The sequence below is a fragment of the Rhinopithecus bieti genome, unplaced genomic scaffold (assembly GCF_001698545.2).
Source record: "Rhinopithecus bieti isolate Rb0 unplaced genomic scaffold, ASM169854v2 scaffold_11397, whole genome shotgun sequence".
Classification (NCBI taxonomy): Eukaryota; Metazoa; Chordata; class Mammalia; order Primates; family Cercopithecidae; genus Rhinopithecus; species Rhinopithecus bieti.
Genome location: NW_016806706.1, coordinates 1 through 13,004, shown reverse-complemented (window position 1 = coordinate 13,004; position 13,004 = coordinate 1). Strand labels below are relative to the sequence as shown.

At 41.3% G+C, this 13,004-nt stretch overlaps 1 long non-coding RNA gene across 1 annotated transcript; it reads left to right on the top strand.

Annotated features, from left to right (window-relative positions):
- Positions 1 to 2,048: 2,048 nt before the first annotated feature.
- Positions 2,049 to 7,698, top strand: LOC108533107 (uncharacterized). Its single transcript, XR_001886656.1, has 3 exons — positions 2,049 to 2,215; positions 5,458 to 5,580; positions 7,621 to 7,698. It is a non-coding gene; the product is annotated as an uncharacterized LOC108533107 (long non-coding RNA).
- Positions 7,699 to 13,004: the final 5,306 nt, after the last annotated feature.

The following is a 13,004-nucleotide window of genomic DNA, read 5'->3' as shown; positions in this document are numbered from 1 at the left end:
ATCCCCAGCAGATCAACTTTCCCCAAAATGGAAGGGACCCTCTTAAGTTCTCCTTAGTACCCCAATTGCAGTGAAACTTCTGGGAAAAAACAGCTAGGTCACTTATCTTGAATTAAACCTGTCTCTTAGGAAGTCCCACAGGCCTGTGGAATACAAGAGAGTGATCTCATTTATTCCTGTGAGCCAATCAGTGACCTCCGACTCCTGTTCAGAAAAAATGAAAGGGATGGATAACATAAAGATATAGACTGGCATTCTACTTTTGCATATAAGTTGGAATCATGCAGAGAGTAACTTATTTACCGAGTGGGCATAGACTTTCGCCTCTCTATGTAATCAGACAAACTGTTGGGTATGTGGAGATTTTAACAGCGGCCCAAGGGGGAGCTTGTGCTCTGATCAAAACCAAATGAGTGTATGTTTCAGACTATTCACATAATATTACCTGGGATATGAAAGCTTTAGATACTCATATCTCTGCCATTGATGCACTATCAGTCCACCCTACATCGGCTTGGTTCCAACAACTGCTTGGCTCTTGGAGAGCCTTCCTGTTTATTTTACTTGGAATGATTTTACTTATTTTACTTTGCTGTTGTGGAATATATTGTGGTTGTACTCTTTGTGTAGGAATGCAAGACAAGTTTACTCAATGCTTTCTTAAACTGCACATTTATTTATTTATTTATTTATGAGATGGAGTCTCACTCTGTTGACCAGGCTGGAGTGCAGTGGCGCAATCTCGACTCACTGCAAGCTCTGCCTTCTGGGTTCACGCCATTCTCCTGCCTCAGCCTCCCGAGTAGCTGGGACTACAGGTGCCGGCCAGCACGCCCGGCTAATTTTTTTGTATTTTTAGTAGAGACGGGGTTTCACCGTGTTAGCCAGGATAGTCGCAATCTCCTGATCTCGTGATCCACCCGCCTCGGCCTCCCAAAGTGCTGGGATTACAGGCATGAGCCACCACGCCAGGCCTAAACTGGACACTTAATAATCTTCCAGGTATCACCTTTTGTCGGAACTCGGAGTTACGAATGACTTTCATCATACCAATGCTGTCTGACTGAGCTTCTCTCTATCCTGAATGCAAGAGACCCTAATAGTTAGGCAGGAATATAATCGCCCCTACTCAGCCTGAAGAAGTTGCAGAAGACGGATCTGCATCCTTCTGCAACCCTTAGGATTAAGGGTCCTCTTGTAAAGGGTTGGGGGAGATATGGCAGAGGAAGTCAGAATTTGAACCAGAGCAACTCCAACTTGAGTGAGGGCTAGGAAAATGAGGCTGGGACTTGTTGGGCTGCATTCTCAAAAAGTTAGGCATTCCTAGCCCCTAGATATTTATGGTTAAGAGAACAGATTAATATTGTTTACTAAACAGTAACAATTGGGAGTGTCTGGTATCTTTATATCTGGAGAACAAAGACTTAGGAGTGTCTGGTATCCTTATATCTGGAGAACAAAGGCATTCCTAATTTTGCTTTAAAGATAATAGTGTCCGCCGGGGGCGGTGGCTCACACTGTAATCCCAGCATTTTGGGAGGCCGAGGCAGGCAGAACACGAGGTCAGGAGTTTGAGACCCTGACCAAACATGGGAAACCTCGCTCTACTAAAAAGTGACAAAAATTAGCTGGACATGGTGGCACGCACGCCTGGTAATCCAGCTACTCAGGAGGCTGAGGCAGGAGAATCCTTGACCCAGGAGGCAGGAGGTTGCAGGTGAGCTGGATTGTGCACTTGCATTCCAGCCTGGGCAACAGAGTGCGGACTCCATCTCAAATAATTAATATAATAATAATAATAATAATAATAATAATGATATCGATCCTTGCAAAATATAGTAATTAAAAAAATCAATCCTTTATCACAAACCCTTGTAGCAGAACACATCTCCCCACATATACAAGCATTGTGCCTAGGGTGGATGTGTTCCTTCTCTTACTCTAAGGAATGTCCTACTCTATCTATGGAATAGCTGCCCTCTCACCATTTTACTCTCTTAATAAACTTGCTTTTTTGCACTGCAGACTCACCGTGAATCCTTTCTTGCACGAGATCCAAGGACCCTCTCCTGGGATCTGGATCAGGACCCCTTTCCTATAATACTGGCAGTCTGGAGATGTGTGCCCTAACCAGGCCATACTCCCATTGCCCCGTGACCATCCATGCTGTGGCTACTATTGCTGAAGCTGAACCTCAAAGTTACTGTTAAATAGGGTAAGCCAAATAACTGTGGCTGAAGCTGGGCCACCTGCTGTAATTATTACCACCAGGGTTATTGCAGATCCCAGCACAGGCTATGGTCATTCCTTATGATATACTCTTTGGAGAGATGTACAATTTGTTGGCTAATGGGTCAACACCAAAAATGGCCCAGCCTTACCACCTTCAGACTCTTTTGGTTCATGTAGGTATTTCCTTGGGCCCCCAAACTGCCTTCGGGATGGCTTCGTTGAGAGCAGATTGACTAATGGATCCAGATGCAAGGTTCACTTTTCCCACTGACCTCCTAGCCTGCCTTTTTCCTGTTTTCATGGTAAAGATTTCCCAGGATCTTGCTGCTCTTTCCTGTTGCCTAATTTGGGTTAGGCCACCAAAGTCCATCAAACAAATTTGACTCATTTGGACTTGGGATGCAGAAAGACAAGTTCTCACTTCCATTCCCCTCAAGAGTACCCTCATGTGTTGAAGGCTCTGATCGACACACATCCTAATTCCCAGCAGCATCTAAGTTTCCTCAGCAATGGATACATTTGGGGGTGGGAGGAAATGTCTAAAGCTATCAGAATGTCCTGTTGCATCACAAAAGCACCTTCTCACTCTCTCACTGTCAAGCAAAGGTAACTTGAAGGGTTGAGTCCCCAGCAGAGGCGGATTTACTATGATGTTAATGAAGCTTACGTGTCACTTGCTCTGGCTCCTTCCAAGTGATAGGAAGGATCTTACAATGTGTTCGCAAGCTTATATGTTTTTGTAAAATTTGTGAAAGTAAGAAATCTTGTGGCCGGGCACCGTCGCTCACACCTGTAATCCCAGCACTTTGGGAGGCCAAGGTGGGTGGATCACGAGGTCAGGAGATCGAGACCATCCTGGCTAACACGGTGAAATCCCATCTCTATTAAAAAACCAAAAAACTAGCCGGGCGTGGTGGCGGGCACCTAGAGTCCCAGCTACTTGGGAGGCTGAGGCAGGAGAATGTCATGAACCCGGGAGGCGGAGCTTGCAGTGAACTGAGAGTGCGACACTGCACTCCAGCCTGGGCGATGGAATGAGACTAGGTCTCAAAAAAAAAAAAAAAAAAAGATATCTTGTATTCTTTTTCTTAAAGAAGTTCTTTCCCCCCAATTATATAAACTTTATGTTCCTCAAAATCTGGATCCATCCCTGATTTCTGGCAAAACTTTGTGAAAAGTTGTTTGTTATTTTAACTAAAAGGAAAAATGGCATAAAGAATCCAGCTGACCTGATAACATTTCTCCTTCTACTTCTTACTAGCTGTGTGATGCAAGGAGTGTTACTTAACCTCTCTGAACCTGAGGTTCCCAGCTAGAAAATTGAGATAATAGTGTATGTCATGGAGTATTGCTGTAGGAATCTATTATTACCTTCAGGGATACTGCAGATGGGATCATACAGTACCTAATATGGTGTTTGTCACATAATAGATAATCAAAAGTATTGTGTGTTATTGTGGTAATTATTACTTTGTTAACTGTATAAACATCTACCTTGGAGGGCTGGAAACTTATGTTGCATGTTTCCCACATTCCTGTTTATTCTCATGTTGTACCTAGACCTGATTAAACAAAGCCTTGAACATGAAGGAGGAAGCCAGAAGAACTGGGCTCAGCTTTGAACTCTTAACTGAGTAATTAAATTGCCAAGCACTATTATCTCCTTGCAGATCTCAAATTTGAGGTGTTCTGGGTAATTACATTGCCTTGCCTTTATATATATAGATATGAAATCTCTAGATAGATAGATAGATTTTTTTTTTCAGACATGGTCTTGCTCTGTCACCCAGGATGAAGTACAGTGGTGTGATCACAGTTTACTGCAACCTTGACCTCCCAGGCTCAAGGGGTCCTCCAACCTCAGCCTCTTGAGTAGCTGGGACTATAGGCATGTGCCACCACAACTGGCTAATTTTTTTTGTGTTTGTATGTGTGTTTTTTTTTGTAGATATGGGATTTTGCAGGCTGATCTCAAACTCCTGGGCTCAAATGATCCACCTACCTTGGCCTCTCAACTTGCTGGGATTACAGGTGTGAGTCATCCTGCCCAGCCCAACATTGTATTTTTAAAAATTCATATGTAGGCAAGAAGTCTAGAAAATGTCCTTCATAACCATGCACTTTTGGGCTAAACCTTAAAGGGGAAAATCTGACAGTATAATATAAGAGTCAACATTCTTTCAGAGGCGATTGTAAAAGGGCAAGTTGGTTGTCTTCAGCTCATGTGTCGATATGTCAATTCAAGTGCCTGTGCCCAGAAATGGAGCAGTTCTTTTATTTTCCAATTAAAGAGCCAAACATTTTAAGTCGTCCAACTTCATCCAATTTTTAAGTTGAAAAGAGTATAATTTAGTCATATCCTCAATTTAAAAGATGTAAATTATATATTAATATATAGATGCTCTAATGAAAAAGGCTCAGGAATGAAAGGCAGTACCGTATCTCAAGGACCCTCAAGGAATTATTTAGGTTGATACATTTCTTATAATTACTTAGTTGACTGTTTGCCTGTGGGTCATACACTAATTTGCTGTAACCACAGCTTGTAACTGAAATGCTGTTTTAGTTAAAGAAGATAACATGACGGTGAATTCTTCTATGAAAGGTTTCGGTCCAAGGCATTTAATTCTGCTTCAGATTTGCTAGATGAATGTTAAGTGTTATATCTCCTGAGTACTTAAAATAGGTACAGAGTATCTCACAGCCATCTTGATTCAAGTGTATAAATATTTATGCAAAGCACTAAGCTAGGCTGGGTGCTGTAATTGATTGCAAATGGAAACTTTTCTCATTATATAAATTAGCAAATGATTTGCTTCCTTCTATTAACTTTGCTGTTTGAAGTCATTTTTTAGTAATTTATTTAATGAAAAGAATTAGTGTCTATTGCCATAAACTACCTAACAGAGTAGACACATAAATGCTGATTATATCAAATCGTTAAGTGCTAAGGGGAATTTTGGATGTAAAAGATATGATCTCTGTTCCCGAGTACTTTCCAAAATTGATGCCCAAATCCCAGTTGAGTAAACTGGGCAGTGATGGTCCCCAGAAGGGCACAGCACCTAAGGCAGACTAAAAGTTGTGGCCAGAGTGATGATACAGGGGCCAGATATGAGTTTGCACTATGTGCTAGACACTGCACTAAACAATCCACATTCATTATTTCATTCAATGGGAAGAAAAAAATATGATATAGAGAATACTATCACCCCTGTTTTACAGATGAGGAAACCAAGGCTTTGAGAGATTCAGCAATTTGGATTAGGACACAGTGGTAGAAAGTAGCAGGCCGTCTGACTCTGGAAGTCCACACTGTTTCCTATTATACTAACCCAGAATAGAGAGGTAAGTATTTCTCCAAAAGTGTCAGGCACCCATCCACTGAGTGGACCTGGGACTCTCGGGGTAATTGGACCTTATATGACCACCCTGTCTGTGGCTCCTCTGGTCCCCTGTTGCAGCCATTCCTGCCTGCCTGCCCTCCCAGCACTGACTTGGTTCCATAGTTGTGACTTCCTCTCTTGCCTAACCCTGGATGAGAAGTCAGGACCCCAGCTTAGCTCTCAGCTCTTGCCTACTTGGTTGCTCTCCTTGCCTGCCTAAGCTAATGCTTTATAAATCACTCGGTCTCAGTTTTTTAAAATTTAATTTAATTTAATTTAATTTTTTTTATAACAATGCAAGAATGGCCTGATACACCTCTGTAACAACTTCTGCCATCCTATGCCCTGGGATCTTCAGGAACAGACAGTGAGGCTCCTTTCTGCCAGCTCTTTCTCCCACATGCTTATAGAGCAAGTCTGTGAGTCTTTTGCTTGGTTTCTCAAGTCGGAATGAGTGAACTGTAAATACAATTAACAATTAGCCTTAACCTTAGCCTTTCTGTTATCCAAAGGCAACTCTACTGAAATATAAATGTGGAGAATCTGCTTTCTTCTCCTGTTTTATCTCTCACCAACTTCCTATGCCCCTGGCTCTTGCCCTTGATGCTCCAGCCAACTGGATTATCATCACCAGCCCCCTAACCCACGGTACTATTTTTGGCTTCTGGGTCTTAGTATCTGCTGCTTGCTTGGCTGGTGCTAGCTCTACTTGTTTGTCAGGTCTAATCTCAGATGTTTCCCCTTTCAGGAAATCTTCCTAGATTCTATCTGCATGCTAAAACAAACAAACCCTGAGTTACTTTCCCCTCCTTTGTGCTTCCCTATCTGAACACCTACGTAGTGTTTTACTTCTTTGTTCACACATCAGTCTCCTCCATTGGGATAGTCTTTTTAGCTTTGATAGCTGTAATTCTAACAACTAGTACAGTGTGTCTGGCATAAACCAGATGCTTGATCAATAGTTGTTGAAGGAGTGAATTAGTTTGTTACTTATTTCACTTCATAGGTCAAGTTGGCTGGAGGAAGTATGCACTTTTTCTAAATTTATTCCCATTGAGCATCAGCATTCTTGTCCAGTTCATCTTAACTATCCATCTGCTGCCCCTCCACCCCACTCCACTTTTTAAAGGATAATTGTGTTCTCCTGAGCTTATAGAGTATTTCTTTTCATCCTTCCTCATTGTTCTTCCCCTACCTGCAAACACACACATGAGAGTGGCCCTGAAAAGTCAGTGGAAACTCTTCTCCCTCGCTCCCTTCTTACTGGGGACTTGTGGACTAGGCATTCTAGGTAATTCCTTACAGCTTCTCTAGACTTATTTTCTACCCTCTTCTCCTCTGTATTTCCACCTACCTTTCCCCACTCTCTGTATTCCGTGAGCATTTCCAACAGTAGACAAAACAAACAGACAAATTACGAAACAATGAATTTCTGAACCGCCAAATAGGTTTAAGCACAATTCCCAAGTATTCCATTGCTGGAATTCATTCCATGCCATTCCCCAACATTTAAAATCTGTTGGGAAATTGTTTCATAATTGTGAGGAAATGGTTCAAAAAGACATCCTTTTGACCTGGAAGGATAGCAGAACATATTGAAAATACATACAGAACATATTGAAAATACATAGAAAAATTGCCTGCAAGCCAAATTATAAACCAAATCGCTAACATTGGTTATATAGGGCATGGGAAACATTGAAACAGAAATAAAAAGGAAAAAATATTCTCATAACCCTTCAACATAAGCTCTTCTTATTTTAAGTTTTATTACTTGTTTTAGGGAAACAAATAAGGGGTAACAGATATAGCAAAAATAAGGAAGTTATAAATATTGCAAAGTTCTTTCAGAAAAGGCTCCTGGGTCCATTGCTTTTGGCACAGAGCTTTGGCATTTTACTATATTAAGACTTCAGTATTTTACTATATTAAGACTTTGGTATTTTGTTATCTAAATGGGCCAGGGCAGGTCATTTGCTGTGTCTTTCCTTTCTGGTTACAGTTAGCTGATGAGAGGCTGGAGAGGAGAGGCCTGGGGTGCTGCCATCAACAGAAATCTCTCTTGGTCCCAACCATGAAGGTATCAAAATAATCAAGGAAGTGGTACTCCTGGGGTAAATGTTAAGATGGCTCCCTCCTGCTGCAGACAGCTTAGGAGCGAAAAAGAAAGTGACCCAGATCAAGTACCTGCGAGCTTGTTAGTGTTTATGGACTGAAGGACAGGTCGTTATCTCAGATAATGTGTGGAAACAAACAGTACAGAACTTTAAAAGCAAAGTCTCTGAACAAAGTTATACATTATAATGTGTCAAAGTTTTATTTAAACTACTAGTGAGGGAACTGGAAATTAGACAACTAGACAAAAGAATTGGCTTTTCCAAACGCTTACACACACACACACACACATACACACACATGTGTGTATCCAGTAAGCAAAAGAAAATATTTGCTAATTTAGATATAAAATTGGCTAACATTCTACAGGGCAATAAAACTATGACATCTTTGGGGTTAATTTATCTAAAGCCTGTAAAACATACCACCTGATCAGATCCTTCAGGGTGACCTCTAACTTTACAACACTGTAACACTGTTGGCCCTTTTATCAGTTGTGGATTGTTAGTCAAATATACTTTGTAAACAAAGTTACAATGCACACTAGAATCAGAAAGAATGAACCAGAACTAGGTGGTTTGACTCCACTTCTGGGCTAGAGAGTCTCCTTTCAGTATTAACTTTGAAAGTTTTCCAAGTTTATCTTTGAAAGGGAGCCAATATTCTTTTACACCACAATTGCTAGAATTGTATATAAAGTAGGAAAAAGGCTCCAGGAGTCATGTCTAGGGATTCAACCCATAACTTTAGTATTTGGCATGTGTGGAATCTGTTTTTGGCTGCTTAGAAACCTTTTTTACTCACCAGCTAGTTCCTCACTGAGTTCTATTTAGCAAAATGATCATTCCCTTTCTATAATAGCTGCCTTCACAACCAAAGCTGCTTCTCTTATATACAAGAGTCAGAGAACTGTTTGTAAAAGAGGACCAAGAGAAATCTTGGTGCCAGAGATTATTTTTTCCCCTCTTCACCTTTGTATCCACATTCTAACAAAGAACCTGGCATAGCAGGCATTTAGTAAATGAAGTAAGCATATACAAACTTAGCTAAACTATAAATACCTCTGGCTGATGAAGTTTACCTAGTGCTGGAATGTGATGAGATTGGATAAATGGAGTTTGTTAATTGCCTATTTGAATTTCAATATCTTTTCAGAAAGTAGGGAAACTAGACATTGTGTTTATTTCACCTTTATGTCTTTGATCATGTAAAATATTTTCTAAATTTCTTCATTCTTCTCTTTCTATGTATAGATAGGTAGGTAGGTAGATAGATAGACAGAGACAGAGTGAGAGTTCGTCTAAAATTAAAAAAAAAAATTTAAGACAGAGTCCTGCCCTGTCACCCAGGCTGGAGTGCAGGGGTGCAATCTTGGTTCATTGCAACCTTGGGTTCACGGCAGCCTCTGCCTCCCAGGTTCGAGCGATTCTTGTCCCTCAGCCTCCCAAGCATCTGGGACTACAGGCACACACCACCAAGCCCAGCTAATTTTTTGTATTTTTAATAGAGGCAGGGTTTTGCCACATTGGCCAACCTTGTCTCAAACTCCTGGTCTCAAAAAATCTACCCACCTCGGCCTCCCAAAATGCTGGAATTATAGGCATCAGCCACCATGTCTGGCCCTTTCCTCTATATTTGTGATGATGAGTTTCCAAAATTTGTCTCCTAAATGCTTCAAGAGAGTAATTTAAATGTGTTCCTAAATTTGGCTGGTTTGTGATTTTTAAAAAATAATTAATTTATCTCCTTTGGGGGCAACATTAAATTCTGTTAATAGAAATAAATGTAGCACTTTGTTGCTTCATAGTTAGTTGGCATTAACTGCTACTTTCTTCAGACTAGTAAGGAAGAAGCTGTTTTCAAGACTAGCAAATAATAATCTCAGTTAATGGACACTTTAGTATTTCCACAAAGTGTATACAAGCATTCAAGTATATTCTTTTCCTAGTGACACAGTCTTGGGAAGAATCTTATCATCACACAACAGCATTTAACTGTTTTGTGTGTGCATTTGTGTGTGTGTGTCTGTGTGTGTGTGTGTGTGTGTTAGAGAGAGAGAGAGAGGGAGAGGGAGAGAGAGAGAGAGAGAGAGAGAGAGAGAGAGAGAGAGAGAGAGAGAGAGAGAGAGAATGAGATCTTAAATATTTGATTGCCTTTGAGAAACAATCTAGATTTGATCCCAGGTAACATGAGTTCTGTGCTAAGGCACAAGCAATTCCTCTTTTCCCCTCTGGCTGCCTTACAAGAAGACTGGAGGGTTCCTGAGCCTTCTAACTCAGATTTGGCTGTATTTCACACTGGCAGGATTTAGATCCCACATCATTCCAGTCCTCTAGGTGGGGCAGGATGCAATTTTTGTCTCATGAAACCTGCAACTTAAAGAGAGGAAAAAAAGGAAACACTCTAAAATCAAGTGATACCTTCAATTCCATCAGGATTTGGGAGGAAAAAAAAAAAAAAAAAAGAATCAAGTGATACCTGATACTCACAGGCAAAGAGAGAAATTCCACAGTGAAAGTAGCTGTATTTCCTGCGTTACAGAAAGCTCCAGGAAATTGTAAGCCACAATTCCAGTGTCCTTTGAGACCACTGACATCTTTCTGTCCCTGCCAAGTGGGAGGTTAAAATGAATATTTTACTTCTCCCAGTGGACTGGGGTCCATTTGAACCCGGAGGAATGGAGATCGATCGAGACAGAAATGCTTGATTTTTCTTCTTCATGGTTCATATCTTCTGTCTCTAAAGAGATATTCCTGAATCCTTGTGGCTTCCTACCCTCTTCCTTTCTCTGGTTATATGTAAATAACTATACACACGAGATAAAAGCAAGGAAGCAGGTTACAGGTAAAATACAACGTTTCTTTTATAGCCCTTCCCCAAACCTTTCCTCATTGCATCTGGAAACCTATATCTGTGTTTTTGTTTTTGTTTTTTTTAAAATGAGTCTAGCATCTTTTCTTTAGCAGAAACACAGTAAGAAATCTTAGAGGTTAGTGAAACCCCGGACTATAAGAAAAGTAGGGCATAGCAACTTAATATGCTTGGGAAAATCAGTATGAACTCCGGATTTTAAAAATACATATTTTCTAGCCCTGTGACTTCTCAAATGAACCAGCAGCTGCAGCAGGGGGACTCATTCACCACCAACTCTCGTGTAGACTTACAAGGCCCAAATTTGGGTCTTTGATACTTTTCTCCACTACAAGGAGCCTACCACTCCTTGAACTGTGGTAGTTTCCAAGACATGAGACAGGAAAACAAAACAAACAAACAAAAAAACCCCAAAAGGGTCAGGAAATATTCTTCTATTGGTAGAAAACAAGGATTCTTAAAAAAAATAAAAGAATTTAGCAGCTGGGCATGGTGGCTCATGCTTGTAATCCCAGCACTTTTGGGGGCTGAGGTGGAAGGATTGCTTGAGCCCAGGAATTCAAGACCAGCCTGGGCAACATGGTGAGACCTTGTCTCCACAAAAAATGCCACAAAATTAGCTGGGTGCAGTGGTGTATGCCTGTAATCCCAGCACTTTGGGAGGCCAAGGTGAGCGGATCATGAGGTCAGGTGTTTTGAGACCAGCCTGACCAACATGGGAAACCCTATCTCTACCAAAAATACAAAAAATTAGCTAGGCATGGTGGCGTGAGCCTGTAATCCCAGCTACTCAGGAGGCTGAGGCAGGAGAATTGCTTGAACCCGGGAGTCGGAGGTTACAGTAAGCTGAGATCGTGCCACTACACTCCAGCCTGGGCGACAGAGTGAGACTCCATCTCAAAAAAAAAAAAAAAAAGAAAAAAAGAAAGAAGAAAAATGTGGATATAAAACAAGAGAATGATGAAGACAAATAGATTTGTTCAAGTCTTATTAATGGAAGTAATTAGTAAATTAGTAAATAATGAATAAGTGGGTAGCTTTTTTTTCAATTATGTGTCTTGCTAAAGGACTAGTTGTAAAAGAGAGTATTGTATCTATATGACTCTCTCGGGTAGATATAAAATAAATCCATGTGAAAGATTTTACTTAATTCATTAATTTTTTTTTTTTTTAAGACAGAGTCTTGCTCTGTTGCCCAGGTTGGCATGCAGTATTGCATCTTGACTCCCTGCAGCCTCTGCCTCTGGGGCTCAAGTGATTCTCTTGTCTCAGCCTCCTGAGTAGCTGAGACTACAGGCGCATGCCACCATGCCAGGCAATTTTTTTTTGTATTTTTGGTAGTGACGGGATTTCACCATGTTGGCCAGGCTGGTCTCGAACTCCTGGCTTCAAGAGATCCACTCACCTTGGACTCCCAAAGTACTGGGATTATAGGAGTGAGCCACCATGCCTGGCCAGATTTTACTTAATTCATTAATTAACTAGGGAACCAATGCTATGTTACTACTTGGTCAAAGGAGAATTTAAAGAATCACCTATATATAAGCAATAAGGAATGCCAAGATAAATTTACAAATAAATGCAAAATGAATCTATCCACAAGGCAATAATTAAATGCATTCCACTTTAGTTTGCTTTTCTATGGACAAGAATCCATTGTGGCCGGGCACGGTGGCTCAAGCCTGTAATCCCAGCACTTTGGGAGGCCGAGACGGGCGGATCACGAGGTCAGGAGATCGAGACCATCCTGGCTAACACGGTGAAACCCCGTCTCTACTAAAATACAAAACTAGCAGGGCGAGGTGGCGGGCGCCTGTAGTCCCAGCTACTCGGGAGGCTGAGGCAGGAGAATGGCGTAAACCCGGGAGGCGGAGCTTGCAGTGAGCTGAGATCCGGCCACTGCACTCCAGTCCCAGCGACAGAGCGAGACTCCGTCTCAAAAAAAAAAAGAATCCGTTGTGCTACTATCAGTTCACTACAACTTACAGAGTCATAAAATAGTTCAAAGACAATGAAACCTAGAAAAGTGTGCTAGACAGGGCAGCCAATAATTTTTTGTTGCCTTTCAAAATCTTTTACAATTTTTCCTGACAGCCTGTTTATGAAGTATAGAAAGGCTTTTATTTTATTTTATTTTATTTTTCTGAGATGGAGTCTTGTTCTTGCTGCCCAGGCTGGAGTGCAATGGCGCGATCTTGGCTCACTGCAATTTCTGCCTCCCGGGTTCAAGCAATTCTCCTGCCTCAACCTCCTGAGTAGCTGGAATTACAGGCGTGCACCACCATGCCTGGCTAATTTTTGTATTTTCAGTAGAGACAGGGTTTTTCCATGTTGGTCAGGCTGGACCACAAAACCCCCCAGGGTATCAGGTATGTCCCCTTCAAGTTGTAGGAGGAGGGG